The 20168-nt window shown below is 45.4% G+C and overlaps 1 protein-coding gene across 2 annotated transcripts in view; it reads left to right on the forward strand.

Annotated features, from left to right (window-relative positions):
- Positions 1–20168, forward strand: part of CERT1 (ceramide transporter 1) — an 881084-nt gene that overhangs the window by 420422 nt on the left and 440494 nt on the right. The window lies entirely within an intron of this gene.

A 20168-nucleotide genomic window follows, 5' to 3' on the forward strand; every position in this document is an offset into this window, starting at 1 on the left:
TACTTAATCTACCATTCTCCGGCTTGCAGCTGTGAAGTACTATCGTGTTGTGCTGTCTAGGGGAGAGTTTGTCCAAGTTTATTCTGTATCCTGCGTCCATTGTTATTTTGTTCACCTTATGCAAGTTCTATTCTATATCCTGCATCCATTGGTATTTTGTTCACCTTATGCAAGTTCTGATCTCTGTTTTTATGTGTAGTGTTTTGTTACTAGCCCCAATGTACCCCAATATAGGCCTAGGTAGTTGCACAACCTTTTACCTACATTTGTCTTACCTTGCTCTACATAACTGCTCTGGCGCTGACCTTTTACCTAGTTAGGTGCCGAATAAATGTCATGTGGTTTTCTTCCATAACTAGCCTCATTTATTGTGCATGAGGGTTCTTAGTATCACAGCAGGATTAACATCTTCTGCATAATAACTGTACAAAAGTCACCACTGTAGTCGTCCTTGGCCGATATGCCCACAGTACCCTGACACATCTAGGTAGAACCCCTGAGGGTACCTCTCTAGTATATAAGTAGCTCATCTTCGCTGGGCAAACCATAGGAGAAACTTTCATGCTAACACGAGACACTAAAGTCCCTGCACGCAGACACCCCAGCATGCAGTGGTTTGACATCCCTTGCGGGCTGTTCAACTCGAGAACAAGATGGAGTCCTTCATTCTCCCCATCAGGTAATGTGCTTGGATCTTTCCTGTGGGGATTCTTGGCTACACACCTACATACATGCTAGGTACACTTAGGTACATCTATTTAGGGTTTGCATCGTAGGAGTACTTATGATTACTATTATGTATCTATATGCTGGCATATATTCACTGTTTTAGCACTATGGTAGAATGTTACCTTTTATTTTCTCTGTTGGTGCTTATAATCGCATATCTGTTTATGTCTAATGGTTGTTGCAGCACACATTTTATACTAGAATGACACTGGCTCAATAAATGCTTATTGAAAACGTCCCTACAGTTTATTCTGTGCATCTCTCGGAGACAAAGTGAGCATGTGTGACTGAGCGAAAAGTACTGTACTGTTTCCATAATCCCTGAGGGGGCAGGGTTGTCATGTTGGATAGTTGCCAGAAACTATTTGCACCTTGGTAAGGTTGTGTGACTTATAGTGGTACTTTGAAGTAGCTCGTATACAGACTAACCTATTTGGGGGTGTCTGGAATCAGTCTGAACACCAATCCTTCAGTTTCAGTTGTCTAAACGAACAGATCATTTATAGATGTGTAGGAACTACACAACAGTTTAGTATGTGTCTTAGGTAAGAGGAGGACTGGGGCCAGGTTTCAGTCTCCCATGTAGGGAAGATATTGAGAATAATGTTCTTGTATTGCATGAAATCTCAGGATTCACAACCTAGTCAGGCTGCTGTGGACTAAGGAGGTCTGTCATAATTTTTCTGACGTAGTTCAGAAACATTTCAGCCCAGATGGTTAAACACATGCAACCTGTGCAAAAACGGCCTTGTTCTCTGCTTCTGCCCACTTTTAGTTCCCTCTGCCACATCTAAAGTTGTGGCTTCTTCACTGATTTCCATGATTTGTCGCTTGGCAAGCAGTAGCTCTACATCCATGAATATTCTCCAGGTTTGTCTTGGACGATCTTTTGTTTAAAGCCAGCATGTAGACTTCCAATTATACCTGTGAGTTATGAGGTAAAGTCTGTAGCTCTTTCCCAGTATTCTTCCTACGTTGGCCAATCCAAAATCATGTGTTTGAGGCCCACATCAATAGCTTCATACCTTGGGTAAGTGTCTGCTGAAGTCTCGTTTATCTTTTGTAGGCGTTGTGCTGCTAGATAAGCTCTGTGCAATACATTGAATTGAATTTATTTAGATCTTGTGTTTCTTGCACTTTCGCTGGGAACATTATGACCGTGGCCCATTGACCATGTCAGCAGTCTTTCTAGGTCAGCTTCCTCCTTTCTCTGTGTTGTGAGGTCCAATGTTGTCAGGTCCATAATCCTGCAGTGCAGGTTAGTTACTGCTTTCAGTGTGCTTCCATCTGTTAAAAGCCGGTCATGTTGTGTGGGTCATGGGTCTGTTGTGTCATTGCACCATCGCTCAGAAATTGACTAACTGGTAGTGTGCTGTCTTGTCTTATATCATTAAATGTTAGGCATTTGCTCTCAGCACACAGATCACCCATCTTGAGTATATTCTCCCTCTTCCGGTATTTGCAATTGTCTCTTATGGAACTTGGGGTGCAATGAGTATGCGTCTGCAGTTTTTGTGCTGGTGAAACATTTCTTCCAACATTGCTTGGCTGTGTCCAGTAGCTTTGAATGAATTTCTGTCTTGTTTTATAGATCGTTACACTAGGGTGAGGGAGGTAGAGGATAAATGGCTAGGTCCGTCCTCCTTAGTTACACATACAAAGAAAACCGACGGTTTCCCCACGGTGACATGCTTCATCATTGGGGCCATCCCAATTCTCCACGAACTGGGGCGTGCTGCGACTTGCGGAAATATGTAGGAACACTTTTAGTGGAAGACTATGTGTGGTGCAGTGCAGTGTGGTGGAGTGGGTGAAAGTGATTTAAAAATACCTTGATGCGGTCCGGCGGGGAGAGGATTAGGTGTAAGACAAACAATTTAATGAGAGGGTCCAAGGGCGAGATTAACGACTCACATTAGGTACATGCCCCAAAACAGTCTCTCAATACACAAAAGAGTACCTAAAGGTCGAAATTACCACTCTACTGTAGATACAGACCCACCCTTGGACATCGCAAGCAAGTAACGGCAACGTTACTATCGCAAATAACAGGATTATTGGATTAATATTGTCAGCCCTCGGAGGCTGGGATCGTCGAGGGAGAGGACCGATTCGCCCCCGCCTTCACCGGACACTCGGCTGCCCCGGCCATCGGCGGTGCCTGGGTCGACCGTCTGGCTGCCTGGAGTCTGCTGTGGCTCGGTCTGAAGCCTGCTGGAGGTCCCTGGTCTCCCCCCCACCCCCCCGGACCGTCGCTGGAGACACCTGGTCGCCCCCTGGGGACGTTTGCTGGAGAGAGTCGAGACACCCTCCCCTCTGTGTACGGACCCAGGGCTGCCCTTGCCATCGGCGGTGCCCGGGACAGATTCCGTATATACTGGAGCCAGCGGGAGTTGAGCCGAGGGGGAGCGTTGGCGGCCGGAGTGGAGCCCCGAGGAACACGGCGAGGCAAGCTGGAGGCAAGCAGTGTCGCCTACTGAGGCGGGAGGGGCTGCGGCTCGGGAGTTTCTGTCTGCCCTGCGGACAGCAGCAGGAATCCCCCTGCGGCTGTGAATCCCGGCGGTCCCCCCTGCTGCTGCCGGGACCTGGAGAGAGGACCTGCGGACCCTGGAGGGTTAGCTGCAGCACTCATCGGAGGGGGCTACCTGGCTCCGGAGGATCGATCGAAGAGCCTGCCCCCACCTGCAGCTGGCGGCGGGAGCAGGAGGCGAGTAGGAGTGTTGCCCCGCTGCCCTGGGAGCTGCCGTGGTGGAGCGAGGTAAGCGGGAAACGGGTGTCGTCGCCCCCATCTGCGGTCTGGCTGAGGGAGCGGGAGCCGAGTGGGAGTGTTGCCTCGTTGCCCAGGGAGCTGCCGGGGTGGAGCGAGGAAACCAAGCTGGAAACAAGCGTCTTCGCCTGTCGAGGCGGGAAGGGCCGTGGATCAAGAGCTCTTACCGCCCTGCGGGCGGCAGCGGACCGGGTGACCTACAGACGCTGGCGGGGATCGAGGCTCCCCAGGCGTGCATGGAGGTTTGATGGAGCATGATATTTTCATCTCGCATTTCTGTTAGACCCTCGAGATCTACAAAACTCGATGTGTGCAGAACTTTGCTGTCGACATCGGTTTACCTACTAAACATACTTCTCTAAAGGTATTTACTGCATCACACTTTTAAATTATCCTTTATTCAAAATGGCTGAGTTCACTAACAGAAGCAATAAATCCCCTCCTGTACCTCGAGCCAGATGCCCACGAGGCTCCTCTTCATAACTCCTCCGCATAGGACCTCCAAAATAGAGATAAGACTCCCAGGGATTGCTCAAATAGAAACTGAAACTGCCCGGCCCTGCTCTCAAAGGAACAACAACAGACAGAGGACTACTGTCTCTATCGCCCTTACATGGAGGCCATTTTAGACTGGTCTCTCTCTCCCTGGCTGCCATCATGGACTAGTCATCCACACACCTTCCTGTGATAGAGTGTCTGCCTTCTATTACAGTATTACACTTCTAGTCGTTTTTTGTACATTCTTAATCATTGCACTTTTTATTATTATTGTTATTTTTCACTTGGTATGTTTTGATTGCTACCTCATATATTTTGGTTGCTCACTATTGCCACTTTTAATTCATATATCGTGTATTGTCACTGTTGATTCATGTATCTTGCACTTTTTATTATTATTATTGTTATTTTTCACTTGGTATGTTTTGATTGCTACCTCATATATTTTGGTTGCACACTACTGTCACTTTTGATTCATGTATCTTCAGTTTGCATCTGTATTTCGTTCACGACTGCATATAGATGTGTCGCATATTTGTAACCTGCACCCATTACACTTTTCATTCCCATATGCACTGATTACTACCTCATATATCTTGTACTGATTACTACCTCATTCACTTTGGCTGCTCATTAGTGTCAATCTTGTTCCATGTAATTTGTGATTTGCATTTGTATTTTGCTCCGGTATACCAATATTGTGCACCCCACATTTTGTTTGCATCTCTGTTTACATCTGTTTTTCATTTCTCCACTGCATATAGATCTGCCAAATTTTCGAAACTTGCACCCATTTCACTTTTCATTCCCATATGCACTGATTACTACCTCATATATCTTGCACTGATTACTACCTCTTATATTTTTGTTGCTCATTAGTGTCACTCTTGTTCCATGTAACTTGTGTTCTGCATTTGTATGCTGCTCCTGTATATCATTATTGTGCTCCCTACACTTTTGTTCAATCTCTAGTCCTGTATACTCCGATTGCTACCTCGTATACTTTGGCTGCTCACTAGGGGCACTCTGTTCCATGCAACTTGTTATTATTGCACACCCTCCCGCACCTACCTACACCGTCATCCCAACATGGAGCCCATTGGTAAGCACACACATAGAATCAATTACCCACCCTCACTCACCAAAAAAGCCGCTAAACGCTTTAAACACAACTTCCTAAGGTCCCACCCTGAAACCCCCTTTGCAGACACCTACTTCTCACCGGTCAATGGTCCCTTGAACATTGATTTCATCTTCCACACCACACGCAGAGCTCAATGGAGAAAAGTGTTCCTCGCCTTACTCACCATCTCCTCCACCAGGAAATCCGCGCACAGCCTAACTCTCTCCATCACACCATCCCAACTCTTTCCAGGCAGAGCCACCATCACTATTTACAATAACGGGATTATCCTATCTCAATCCACAGACAGGAACCTGGAACTACTAGGCAACTTGTTCCCCACTTTCAAAGAGCACCTCTCCAATTTGCGGACCAACACTCATATCTCCTCCAGTCCCACCAATCATGACCTCACAGCTCCCACCACCCACAACCCTTCTAACCTACTTCAGCGCAAGTTAACTACTACATACTCCTCAATCAGGGACAAATCTACCACCCCTGACCTCCCATCTCCCACCCACAACCCCTCTTTCCCAGCTCAACACCAGGCAGCTGCCACACACGCCTCAACCACAGACACAGATCGCTCCCACTCACACACCACGCACACCCCCACCCCTTCTACCAACCCTCGGACCTCCACACATATCATCAACACTCCTCTCACACCTACAGCTGGCATTCACACTCCGCTCACCCCTGACAGCACAGCTCCCACCCACAACACACCTAACCTAGTCCAGCACCAGAACAACACGCATATCGACAAATCCCCCCTTTATCCCCCCCATTCTCAGTCCCCATTACCCTCTAACCACCTATGCAGAACACACCCCCTCTCTTAATTTAACTCCCCCTCCCCACAACAGGACCATCTCCAATCCCATTTCCCCTCCTACTCTCAGCCCCCACTACCCTTCCTGCACCCCCACCACTACTATCAGTCTCCCATTCTACACCTCGACCCCCCCCCGCCTACCATCAATGCCCTCACTCATACCACAAACCTCCTCCCTACCTCATCCACACCCCTACCGCCCAAAACTTCTCTCCTCCCAAACACCATCCCTTACGCTAACACAACGCAGCCCGGCTCGAACACCAACCCACTCTCCCACCTGCACGCGAACTCCCTGATCAGTCATTCACCTCTGACTGCCACCCCCACCTCCACCACCTACCCCTCGATGGACAGCATCATGGCCACCCTCATACAGATCAAAGAAGAACTGCACATCATCAAAGAAATACTCTCCACACAACCCAAACACCCTTCACCCACCTCCACCTCCCCTCCCAAATTGTCCCCTACCTCTCCGGCTGACTCCCTCACACAACATGCCCTACACCGGGCGCCAATCACTGCTCATAGTCGCAGCAACTGCCCTCGTCCCCCCCGTCGCCCCTGCAACCCCTCACATAACTACACCTCCCCGCCCAACTTATCCTCCGCCCTTCCGATTAACTCTTTCACTCAACTCTCCCCCAACCGGACCTCAATCCCAGCTCGCAATCGCAACAACCGCCCTCGTCGCACCCACAACCCTACTTCTGACCTCGACACACTCACCATTCTCCGCTCCTATGACCCAGCCCCCCAAAATCACACATCCACCCCACACCTCACCATTCCCACGATACACTCAAATCCCCTTAGACCCCCCACACTAAACAGCAGATCCTCCATCCCCAATAACCTTAGAAAAATCCCTCCCTCTCTAGAACCACCTACCACCCTCAACACACCCCGTCTCAAATGCACTCTCCTCAACTGCAGATCGGCCTCGAAACATTCCGCCGCCATTGCTGATCTCCTATTGTCGCTGGACCTTGACCTAATCATCCTGACTGAAACCTGGCTAACTGAATCCTCGACACCTATAATGGACATTCTAGTTCCTCCAAACTATCACATTATCAGGCTCGACAGATCAGGCAAAATTGGTGGTGGAATCGCATGCAGCTACAGGAACAACCTCTCTGTTCTGAAAGTCAATTCCACCACCCTACCATCCCCAACATCCTGGGAATACATCTGCCTTGACATTATCAGTGAGGGCAAACCGATATGCTCTCTTCACAGCATCTACCACCCACCCAGGGACAACTTCCCCTTTTCCCAACAAATCATGGATATGATCTCAACCAATTCCGGACGGCAGCTCACCCAAATATAACTTGGTGACTTCAACCTCCACTGGAACGACCGCAATGACGCGGTAGTAAATATTCTTAAAAACTTCCTCGATGCCCTTAACCTTACCCAAATATGCAACAGCCCGACCCACGAGAAAGGTTCTATCCTTGACCTGATCATCTCCGAAGAGGAATCTATCCAACTCGAGTCCATCCAACCCTGTGACTGGTCAGATCATCATATTATCACATTCTTCATCAATGAAAAAGTTAAAGTTAACCCGGCTCAATTCTCCAAGCCCAAAGTCTGGAAAAGAGACATGAATTAACTCAACCCAAACTCCCTACCCCCTAACAGTTGCAATCTCCTACTTCCACCGACAGGCGATACGGACGTTCAAACCTTGACTGACCAGTATTTCAACGCTATGACCACGATAATTAATGAGGCTGCACCTATGCAGCTAAAAAGAGTCTCTACAAAAAGCTCCAATCCATGATACGACGGGAGTCTCAATGAGGATAGACGAGACATGCGAATGGCAGAGCGCACCTGGAGATCAGCTCCCTCTGCAATGCACCTAGAAGATCTGAAGAAAAAGAGAAACGCCTACTTCAGGAAAATAAAACGCTCAAAATCAGACTTCTTCAGCCTCCAGCTCGACCAAGCGAAAAACCGCCCGAGAAAACTGTTTGAGCTAATCAGATCACAATCCAAGGATCAACCCCAACCACTCAACACGGTGCGTGAGGCTCCCTCCTGTGAAGACTTCGCTGCTTTCTTCATCCAAAAAACTGACAACATAAAGAGCGATCTCCTCATTGACGCAAGCCTCTACTCCAAACCCCAGTGCCTAGCACCCATTGAACCAAAAAACAATGCTACATGGTCAACTTTTGGCACATACTCGGAAGAAGAAATTGGCAAACTGCTCAGCACCCTGAAACCATCCAATCACCTCACAGACCCCCTTCCTGCTGCCGCAGTAAAAAACTTTACCCCTTTGCTTCTCCCTCTCTGGACTAAAATTATCAACAGCTCTCTCCAACAAGGAAGCATACCTGACTCCCTCAAAGTTGGTCAAGTCACACCTCTACTAATGAAACCTACAGCCGACCCCTCTGATCTCAACAATTACCGTCCCATTACCAATATTCCCACTCTCGCCAAACTGCTGGAAAAATGCGCACAACTACAATTGACTAAACACATTGAACAATTTGATCTCCTCAACCCTCACCAGTCAGGCTTCCGAGCAGGACACAGTACAGAAACTGCTATGACTCACATAATTGACGACGCACTTCAAATGCTGGACCAAAACGACACCTGCCTCCTCATCCTTCTTGATCTCTCTTCAGCATTCGACACCGTTAAACATGAGAATTTACTAGATCTACTAAAGACAAGAATGGGTTTATCTGGAACTGTTCTCAAGTGGTTCACTTCCTTTCTTAACAACAGGTCGCAGAAATTCAAGAGCAACAACCTGATGTCCTCGCCAATACCTGTAACGCTAGGCGTCCCCCAAGGATCCTCTCTATCCCCAACTTTGTTCAACCTAGTCATGGAACCTCTCACCACCCTCCTACAAGCATCCAATGTACACTTTCACATGTACGCCGATGACACTCAACTTTATCTCAAATTACAATCCCCCAAAGACATCTTGCTCCTGAACTCAACGATCAGAGGCACCCAATCCTGGCTTGCCGACAATCATCTCAAACTCAATGCCCTGAAAACAGAGTTCCTTCTGATCTCACCACCAGCGAAGATCTCCACTACGCAAATTTGGCTTAAACACCTAACTGCACTCAATGTACAACCCACCATCGTGGACTCAGCAAAATCTTTGGGCATAACACTCGACACCAATCTCAACATGCAGCAACATATCAGCATGGCAACAAAGGGAGCGAACTTCCAGATCAATACCCTGAGGAAACTTAAACCCTTCCTCCCAGCCAAAGACTTCCAAACCGCAGTGCAAGCTCTAGTCATCCCTCGAATTGAATACGGCAGCACCGCCCTCTGCGGACTCCCCGTAACTACAACCGCACCACTGAGAGCTTCTCTAAACGCTGCAGCGAGACTCATCACTGGGTCAAAAAAGCACTCCCATATTACCCCTGACTTGAAATCCCTGAACTGGCTGCCTTTTGAAGCCAGAATACATCTGAAAATCGCCTGCATGACACACAAGGCGGTACACCTAAACTCACCCTGCTACCTCGCTCAGAAACTGACAATCTCGGGCGGAGCGAGAAACACTAGAGGCACAAACAATCTTCTGCTGAAACCTCGAAGATTCCGGAAGGAAAAAACATATAAGCGCTCCTTCTCAGGAATGGCGCCTAGGATCTGGAACTCACTCCCTCCCGAAACCAGGCTCATCTCCTCCACTACACTCTTTAAAAAAGAAGTAAAAGCTATCCTCATGGCTAAATACACTTGAACTATTATCTCGAACTCTCTTAATACTCTGCACCAATCTGTACTACATGCTTGACCCCTCTGCTTATTTGTATGAGTTGTCTTATTATTCACATGACTGGCTTTGCAGCCACCTATTTGTACTGTTCGATTTATTGATTTATATGTCTGACTTTGCTCCCTCATGTACCCCTCTGTGTAAAGCGCTCTGATATCTGCAAAGATCTTGTCCGCGCTATATAAAACTTTCAAAATAAATAAATAAAAAATAACACCATGCAGACAACAAAGTGGGAACAACCAGTGTGAACTAAGTGTGATAATAATCGAGTTGAAGCTCGAGGGCATAGGGAAAAATTCCCATCAGAAACCACACTGTACCGCCCTATTTTGCATCATTTGGGTACTCCTTGCCCAGGAGACATAACAGGACAAAACAAACGGCTAGTTGTTATCTTTGCCGTATTCAAATGTGCATAGAGTAAACTTATAAAGGGAGGTAGTGTAAAAGATTACCGTATTGGTGTGGCTAATGAAAAAGCAGTGTAAGTGAAAAAAGTGAATGGTGCAATACTTAAAATTGGATAGGCTAGGTGGATGTTAATGATTTATTGTTATCCCCCAGGCTTCCAACTCTAAAAACTCAGTGCAAACACAGATTTAACAAAATATCCGTGATCAGTAGTGGTCAACATGTTTCAGCATATCAACGAACATTTTTCATGCCTTCTTCAGGACCCGTTGTAACATAACTACTGCTTTTATGTGAAAAATAAAAACCATATCACCTGAAATGTCCAGGTTGGGAGTACAACCACATACTGTTGTCGCACCGCGTCAGGGACACGACATCCACAGGAGCGGATATATAAAACACATGACAAAACATTGTGTCAGTTACACCAAGATGGTCTCAAAATAATGTGAATACATCTCCATGACTTACAGTGTATAGGAATCACATGCTTTTCAATTTACATTAGTTATAAACCACTCACCCATTTGTTGTGGTTGTTGCGCTTCACCCCACCTGGCTACAGCTCAGGTTTAGAGGAGCACCGCTCTAAATTGAAAAGTGAAGGAGTAAAAACGAAAATGACATTCATGGCTTCTTGTATAAATCAGTAATTACATGCCAGGAAACTGTATGGCTAGATCGTTTCCATGTGCAACAATAAAAGTAATAGGATGTGGACTCATGATATAGCTCTAAATCCACATGTTCAGGGGGACATTGTCTTTACAAGTGGCCAAAATGAGTTAGCTTTTTAAATGTGGAGGTATATATACTTCAAAAGCCGAAATCGAAAGCCATCAAACATTTACATGAGCTCCCATGTCTGACAGATTATGTCTAACAATAGACTTTACCCACTTTCGTCTCCCTACAGTAGTGCCGATATTGTCTCTCTGCAAGTGCGCCGATGATAGGCATGCCAGATGGCTCAGTAGCGTAATATCATATGAGCCCAGTGTACCGCGTAAGCGTATTGATGGGGGTAAGACCCTCTCTAATGTCAATCGGCGAAGGAGTCGCACTCACCTGTCTGTCGGTGTCTCCCGGCAGTCTTCTGAACTGTCTGGGGGGGGCACCGAACGGCAACAGAGTGCCATATTTAACCCAGAAATGTACCGCACCCGTGATGTCGGTCACGTGACTCTAGGGGTGGACGGGAATTGTAGTCCATAATCTCCCGTATTTGTAGTTCTTTTGAATCAAAATGATCGAAGTAATTATTCTCTCTATCTTGTGAAAGTCACAAGAAAAGGTGTGCAGAAGAAAACGAGTCATATTTCTATTTATACACAATAGAACTCAAATAGCTCGCTCGCCATAATGGTGTTCCTAGTGCTAGCTCGATATTATGGGTGGCATAATTGTAGTTCTTTCAACTTAATATGGTTTTTATGTGTATTAGCGCTATAATGGGAGACTTCTGCTGTTTTTCTAAAAAATATATAAATTGTGTATAATAATTAAATCGATATAAATTTCGGTCCTTGCCACCCTTAGAGTGGGTCTGCTGCTTATTGACTCATCTTAGTTGACAGTGTGTTGTGTGTGGATTCATGTTGTAAATTGAAAATGAAGTGATCATATTTCAATTGCATGTGCTTCTTTTGGATGTTATTGGGATATTTATCACAGGACAATAAAAACATGACAAAATGTTCAAATCGGTCATGATGGTTTTAGAGATGTTTTGGAGAGACATCCACGGTATTGGCTCATTTAGTCCATCCTTATCACTGTTGAGCTTATAGACCCACTTTTGTTCAATTTTGAACAAAAAGCGGCCTATATCGGGGCACAGGTCAGGGATTCGAGGCTGGTCAAGTACAGTCCAATGAAAATCATTTGGGCCATGTCCCACTTCCAGAAAGTGTACAGTTAGGCGGGTGGCCTGTTTGCGACAGCGTACCGTGCTTTTATGTTCCTGTATTCTGGTCCATATCTTTCTCGTCGTCATGCCAACATACTTCTTCTGACATGGACATGTTATCAAGTAGATCAGATTTACGCTATTACAGTTTGTAAACTTGCGTTGTACCCAAGGTCTATTTGTACCTATATCAACTGTTGTGGATTTACAGGTTTGAGGGCATACAGAACACGCCCCACAAGGGTGATGACCCTGTATCGGTGGTAGATCCCACAGGGTACCCACTTGTCTAGGTTCCTTGTTCTTCGGGCGTGTATGGACCAATTGGTCCTTCAGACTTTGACCTCTCTTAAACGCAAACAAAGGTAACGGAATCTCGTCACCCCCTGTATTGAGTATAGACCAATGTTTCTTAATGATCTTTTGTACTTGATTAGATCTGGTATTGAAGGTATTTACAAACGTAATACGATCAGTTTTGTCCTTTGGTGGTTGTATTTCAAGGAGGGATTCTCTGTTGTTGTTTGACGCCCTCTTCTTGGACTGTCGGATTATCTTCTTTTGATACTTCTTTTCAAAGAGTTGTTTCTCCAGATTTCTTGAGTGGGTATTAAATGCTTCTTTGTTGGAGCAATTTCTCTGGACCCTGAGAAACTGACCAAATGGCAAGTTGTTTCTGAGAGCACGCGGATGACAGCTTTCATAACTGAGTAACGCATTCTTTGCTATTGGCTTGCGATAGAGCTCAGATTCAAGGCCATTCGCAGTCGCTAAGATCATTAAGTCCAGAAAAGCTAATCCAGTCTTACTGTGTTCCACAGTAAACTTGAGGTATGTATTCCGGGTATTTAGCCATTGGTGGAATGCCAACAGATCTTCTTCAGTCCCACGCCATACAACTAGAATATCATCTATATATCGCTTCCATACGTGGAGCGACAATAGATAAGGATTTGTAGGTGTTAGCACTACCTGTTGTTCGAAGTTGTGCACGTATAGATTAGCGAGGCTCGGTGCGAAGACAATGCCCATACTGGTTCCAGATGTTTGTAGGTAGGTAGTGTCTTCGAACCGGAAATAGTTTTCTTTCATCGCTATCTCAGCCAAGTCCATTATAAATGATACTGGCGTGATGGAATGATGGTCACTCTGTTCCAACAGTTGGCCCACAACTTCAAGAGTCTCTGTCTGGGGAATTGAAGTATACAATGACTCTACGTCAAAAGATACCAGAATATCAGTACTGACGTCGTATTGAATTTCAGGAAGGAGTCTCAGGACGTCCTTTGTATCCTGAAGGAACATCGGCATGGCCTTAACCATTGGGTTCAAAAAGGAGTCCACAAAAGTGGACAGAGGTTCCAAAAGGGAACCGATTCCAGAAATAATGGGCCGCCCCACAGGTGGTCTTTGGGGTTTGTGGACTTTTGGAAGGCAATAAAAGTATGGAATGGTAGGGTGAGTGGTTAGGAGGTACTGGCCCTCTTGTGGTGTAATCCACCCTTCAGATGTTGCTTCTTCCACCATGTGCCCAATCTTAGTTCTAAGTCGTTCAGTGGGATCTTCTGCAAGTGGGAGATATGATTTCCGATCACTTAATTGCCTCAAGCATTCATTCCGGTAGGTGTCGATATCAAGTATAACAGTTGCCCCACCCTTATCGGCTGGTTTTATTATTATTTTCTCATTTGATGTTAATGAGCGCAAGGCCAACTGTTCTTTCTTAGGAAGATTGATGAAAGACTTTTTCTCTGTTTGGTAGAGAAGATGTATATCATTCTCTACTGCCTCTTCAAATGTCAATACCTTGGCGGGTAGACCAGCGCTAGGTGGATTGAATGTTGAGGGTTTCTTCAGTCCGGTGTTCTTTTCTTCAGTCCGTATATCAGTATTTAATTGTTTCGAAAAGAAGTAGTGTAGCCTGATTTTTCTAAAGAGCTTAGCAAGTTCTATTTGTGCTACAAAGGGATCACCTTTCTGAGTTGCAACAAACCCTAAGCCCTTATTTAGCAGACTTTCCTCATCTTCGGATAGTACATGAGAACTCAAGTTCATCACAAGGCCGTCACATTGCTCGTCCCTGCTGTTTCTTGGGGGACTTTCTTCCCGCTGCGTAGGTCCATCGTGGGTTGTGGTGTATTGCCCCAGTGGACCTGTTGTGGTGTTCCTTGTCTCCTCCTGCCTCGTCTCGTGCCAAACCCTAAAAAAGGGGGGTACATTCCTGGGCCTTGTTGCATCTGGGGGGACAGAAGGGACCCATCTGTGGGGGATATGATGGTCCATACATCCACGGGTCTCCTTGCCACCAGGGTTGATAGTAATTCTGGGTCTGAGTATGGTAACCACCCCTCCAATTTCTGCGATTTCCACGACCCCTCTGGGTGGTGTTGGTGGATCCACTCTGCGATGTATCTGAATCACTAGAGGTACCATCCGAGCTCGATGTAGCATACATTGAACCACCTCTTCGGCCATTACGATTGAAAGTGGGTGCAGTGTAAGAATCGCTCATATAAGGGTAAACTTTTTCTGAGGAGAATTTTGCTAAATCTTTTTTAATTTTTTCTAATTTGGCAAATAGGATAGTATCTATGTAATCCTTATTATTTTTGTCGCTCTCATCTTGGCCTTTCTTAAATATTGAACTCTTTATTGTTGTCTTGATCTGACCTTCTAGTACCTGGATTTCAATAAGTATCTTATCTGCCACTCTCTTTGCAGTCTTAATAATAAGGACTAGCCAGGGATCTACCACCGATACAGGGTCATCACCCTTGTGGGGCATGTTCTGTATGCCCTCAAACCTGTAAATCCACAACAGTTGATATAGGTACAAATAGACCTTAGGTACAACGCAAGTTTACGAACTGTAATAGCTTAAATCTGATCTACTTGATAACATGTCCATGTCAGAAGAAGTATGTTGGCATGACGACGAGAAAGATACGGACCAGAATACAGGAACATAAAAGTACGGTACGCTGTCGCAAACAGGCCACCCGCCTAACTGCACACTTTCTGGAAGTGGGACATGGCCCAAATGATTTTCATTGGACTGTGCTTGACCAGCCTCGAATCCCTGACCTGTGCCCCGATATAGGCCGCTTTTTGTTAAAAATTGAACAAAAGTGGGTCTATAAGCTCAACAGTGATAAGGATGGACTAAATGAGCCAATACCGTGGATGTCTCTCTTAAACATCTCTAAAACCATCATGACCGTTTTGAACATTTTGTCATGTTTTTATTATCCTGTGATAAATATCCCAATACCATCCGAAAGAAGCACATGCAATTGAAATATGATCACTTCATTTTCAATTTACAACATGAATCCACACACAACACACTGTCAACTAAGATGAGTCAATAAGCAGCAGACCCACTCTAAGGGTGGCAAGGACCGATATTTATGTCGATTTAATTATTATACACAATTTATATATTTTTTAGAAAAACAGCAGAAGTCCCCCATTATAGCGCTAATACACATAAAAACCATATTAAGTTGAAAGAACTACAATTATGCCACCCATAATATCGAGCTAGCACTAGGAACACCATTATGGCGAGCGAGCTATTTGAGTTCTATTGTGTATAAATAGAAATATGACTTGTTGTTTTCTGCTGCACACCTTTTCTTGTGACTTTCACAAGATAGAGAGAATAATTACTTCGATCATTTCGATTCAAAAGAACTACAAATACGGGAGATTATGGACTACAATTCCCGTCCAACCCTAGAGTCACGTGACCGACATCACGGGTGCGGTACATTTCCGGGTTAAATATGGCACTCTGTTGCCGTTCGGTGCCCCCCCAGTCAGTTCAGAAGACTGCCGGGAGACACCGACGGACAGGTGAGTGCGACTCCTTCGCCGATTGACATTAGAGAGGGTCTTACCGCCATCAATACGCTTACGCGGTACACTTGGCTCATATGATATTACGCTCCTGAGCCATTTGGAATGCCTATCATCGGCGCACTTGCAGAGAGACAATATCGGCACTACTGTAGGGTGACGATAGTGGGTAAAGTCTATTGTTAGACATAATCTGTCAGACATGGGAGCTCATGTAAATGTTTGATGGCTTTCGATTTCGGCTTTTGAAGTATATATACCGCCACATTTAAAAAGCTAACTCATTTTGGCCACTTGTAAAGACAATGTCCCCCTGAACATGTGGATTTAGAGCTATATCATGAGTCCACATCCTATTACTTTTATTGTTGCACATGGAAACGATCTAGCCATACAGTTTCCTGGCATGTAATTACTGATTTATACAAGAAGCCATGAATGTCATTTTCATTTTTACTCCTTCACTTTTCAATTTAGAGCGATGCTCCTCTAAACCTGAGCTGTAGCCAGGTGGGGTGAAGCGCAACAACCACAACAAATGGGTGAGTGGTTTATAACTAATGTAAATTGAAAAGCATGTGATTCCTATACACTGTAAGTCATGGAGATGTATTCACATTATTTTGAGACCATCTTGGTGTAACTGACACAATGTTTTGTCATGTGTTTTATATATCCGCTCCTGTGGATGTCGTGTCCCTGACGCGGTGCGACAACAGTATGTGGTTGTACTCCCAACCTGGACATTTCAGGTGATATGGTTTTTATTTTTCACATAAAAGCAGTAGTTATGTTACAACGGGTCCTGAAGGCATGAAAAATGTTCGTTGATATGCTGAAACATGTTGACCACTACTGATCACGGATATTTTGTTAAATCTGTGTTTGCACTGTGTTTTTAGAGTTGGAAGCCTGGGGGATAACAATAAATCATTAACATCCACCTAGCCTATCCAATTTTAAGTATTGCACCATTCACTTTTTTCACTTACACTGCTTTTTCATTACCCACACCAATACGGTAATCTTTTACACTACCTCCCTTTATAAGTTTACTCTATGCACATTTGAATACGGCAAAGATAACAACTAGCCGTTTGTTTTGTCCTGTTATGTCTCCTGGGCAAGGAGTACCCAAATGATGCAAAATAGGGCGGTACAGTGTGGTTTCTGATGGGAATTTTTCCCTATGCCCTCGAGCTTCAACTCGATTATTATTACACTTAGTTCACACTGGTTGTTCCCACTTTGTTGTCTGCATGGTGTTGGGTCTGTATCTACAGTAGAGTGGTAATTTCGACCTTTAGGTACTCTTTTGTGTATTGAGAGGATTAGGTGCCCAGCACGGCATCCCGAGATAAAAAAAATTTCATAGGGAGAAGACCCCCCCCCCCTCTGCCCCCCCCCCTCCCAGAGTCCATGAAGCGCAACCTCACTAAAAACAAAATATACTACGTGACATAGAGATCGTATGTATAAATTACGCATGCTTTATTAGTAGCAGCATTTCCTTACAATTCTTTTCACTATCTTTATTTACCTATTTAATGTTTATTAGGAGTGGCATACATAGGGCTGGTCCCTGTGTGGTCCTGATGTAGAGCTAGGGGTAGGCTCGAAACATGTTGATCATACATTGAACTCCTACACATTACAGTTAAGTTTCCAAGTTTAACACCCCCTTTTTAGATATACCTTCCTAGGAGCGATAATAAAGTATTTAAGCCCACTAGCAAGGTATTTTTAAATCACTTTCACCCAATCCACCACAATTTGCACCACACATAGCCTTCCACTAAAAGTGCTCCTACGTATTTCTGCAAGTCTCAGCATGCCCCAGTTCGTAGAGAACTGGGATGGCCTTAATGATGAAGCATGTCACCGTGGGGAAACCCTGATAAGTGAGTGGACTCAAGAAGGAAATGTTTCTTTCTTTAAGGTTTTTCCTTATCACACTGATTAGGAGCCACTCCCTTTGACTAGGTCTCAAAACCCCTGACCTCTGGTTTTCTTTGTATTGTTTTATAGATCTACTGGTCTGGCCGCAAAATGGAGAAGGTTGTTGACCTATCTGGGTTCTTCTGCACTTGGGTTACTAAACAAGCCCAGTAATTGGGCCGATGGATAATAATTCTTACCGTTTGGGTGGGAGTGGCCCATTCCCTTCAAAGTTGGTAGCTGAATTTTGTTAGGTTTCCCTCTAAGATTTCTGCATTACCGTGGTGTAACTGAACTCCCAGTTACAAGAATAAGTGCAGTGTCAGAGGCAACTCAGGTAGGTTTAGAACCACCCATTGGATTTGTGATCAAAGTGGAAATGGGAATGTTTTTTCTCTGTTCACCTTTAAGTCAACATCTGGCTAAACTAGTCTAGCAACTGCAGCAGTGACATCAAGCCCATGTCTGCTGTTCGAAGGTACCAGAGGACATAATCTGCGTACAACACTATTATGTGGGTGTGCTCATATAACTTGATTCTTCTTGTTTGTTCCTCCCTCCTGACCATCAATGCCATGGACTCCCTCACTAGAGTCAAAAGAATTGTGGACAGAGGACAACCCTGCCTGCTCCCTCTCTGCACCCCCTTCCCCCCCGTCCAGGACTCAAAATGGATCACCATGTCTACAGCTACAAACAGATATTTCTAGTCAATAGTTTAATAATCTTCTTCTATGTCTGTGGCTAGCACCACCTTCAACAGGGGTTATCTTGGACATGGTATAAACGTTGATTGTTGGGTGATGTCCTGTATTTCGGTACAGCATGGCTATCCTTGTTGGTAACACTTCGCCAATTTGTTTACATTCTGATAGAGAGTTCTAGCTGCAGACTCCTCACGTTTTGAATATATCCCATGCTTCAGACTGGATCTGAAAAATGTCGGCAGTACCACTCCATGCTGGTAAGTGGCACAATACGGCTCCACAGTGATGCCGTTCCGCTCTGAAAACAATGTTCGGAGCCTATATAGGCACCACTCCCGCATGCTGACGTCTTTCTTCCTTTCTTTCCTCGCTACCGGACGTTTATCCGGAGCTACCTCTAGTCTCTGACACCCCTTTATCTCACAAATTTTACAGGTTTTAAACCCTGTATTGGCTGTTGGAACCAAATGTCTGTAACAAATCCTCATTAGGTTTGTCTTTGGTGCTGTGGTAGAGTCAGGACTTCAAGCCTTGTAGTGACGGTGAAATATTGATCCAGAAGGCCAAAAGGGACCGCTAGGCAAAACTCCTTGTTGCAACTAGTCCAAGTCGGTCTGAGCTAGTCTAGGAGTTTCAGGAGCTAAGGCCAATGAGCACTGCGCTCCAAATCTTTTGCTAAGTTGAAGAAAAAAACCTAAGAAATCTAAGTGGAACTCTGCCCTTTCCTGCCACTCACACTCCTGAGAAGGCACGAATATCGCCATATCCCTCCTTCTTGCTTCCAAAGTCTGTTGACGTCGGAGCTCATCTGGCAACTTATCCTGGCACAACCAGAGATTTCTGTGGCTGTGTGACATCGAGGAAGATCGAATAGTTTTGAAAGGCCATGCGCCAATTCCCTCTGGCACACCTGCCAGCCCCAAGGAGCCAAGATGCCCTCCATCCCGAATACCGCCAGTGGGTTCGCCCTAGGCGCTAGTTGGATCTTCCAAACCCATCACAGGCCTTTCCCGGCTCCCACATTAACTCTGCCTCCAGAGCTCTACGATTCATGCCGGTTCCCCTAGTGTCAAGGCCCATGCAGACCTCACTGACTCTGGAAGACTGCATGCCTATTGTGCCTTCTAGCTCCAAATTGGAGCCGCTCCAACTATGTCATGCTTTTACAAGGCAGATCTCATAAAGTGCAAACCTTGTTTGTGACAGATTCCAGTAATGACTATGATGAAGATGAATAGTGTCCAGATCCAGTCTGAGGTTTGGGCAATATTCAGTAGGTGAGGAATCTACTGTTAGATAGTGTCTACCAGAAAGAGCTTTACCAAAGTAGGTCACTATCTCCCACATCCACTTCTTTGGAGTCTGATTCAGTTGTGCCAGGTTCGCTGTCTTTTGTGGATGTCTGTAAATTCTCACGTACTAGCATTCACCTTTGTGGCACCCTTTGCACCCTTGCCACTGCAATTTGGATAGACTTTGCTCTGGGGATGTTTTTCAGTGTTAGCCTGTTCCGGCTTGAACGTTTGGGGGGGTGAGGGGGGTCTTCCACATGCTTGCCATCGTCCATTGCCCATTTGATAACCCA

The sequence above is a fragment of the Lissotriton vulgaris genome, chromosome 3_1 (assembly GCF_964263255.1).
Source record: "Lissotriton vulgaris chromosome 3_1, aLisVul1.2, whole genome shotgun sequence".
Taxonomy (NCBI): Eukaryota; Metazoa; Chordata; class Amphibia; order Caudata; family Salamandridae; genus Lissotriton; species Lissotriton vulgaris.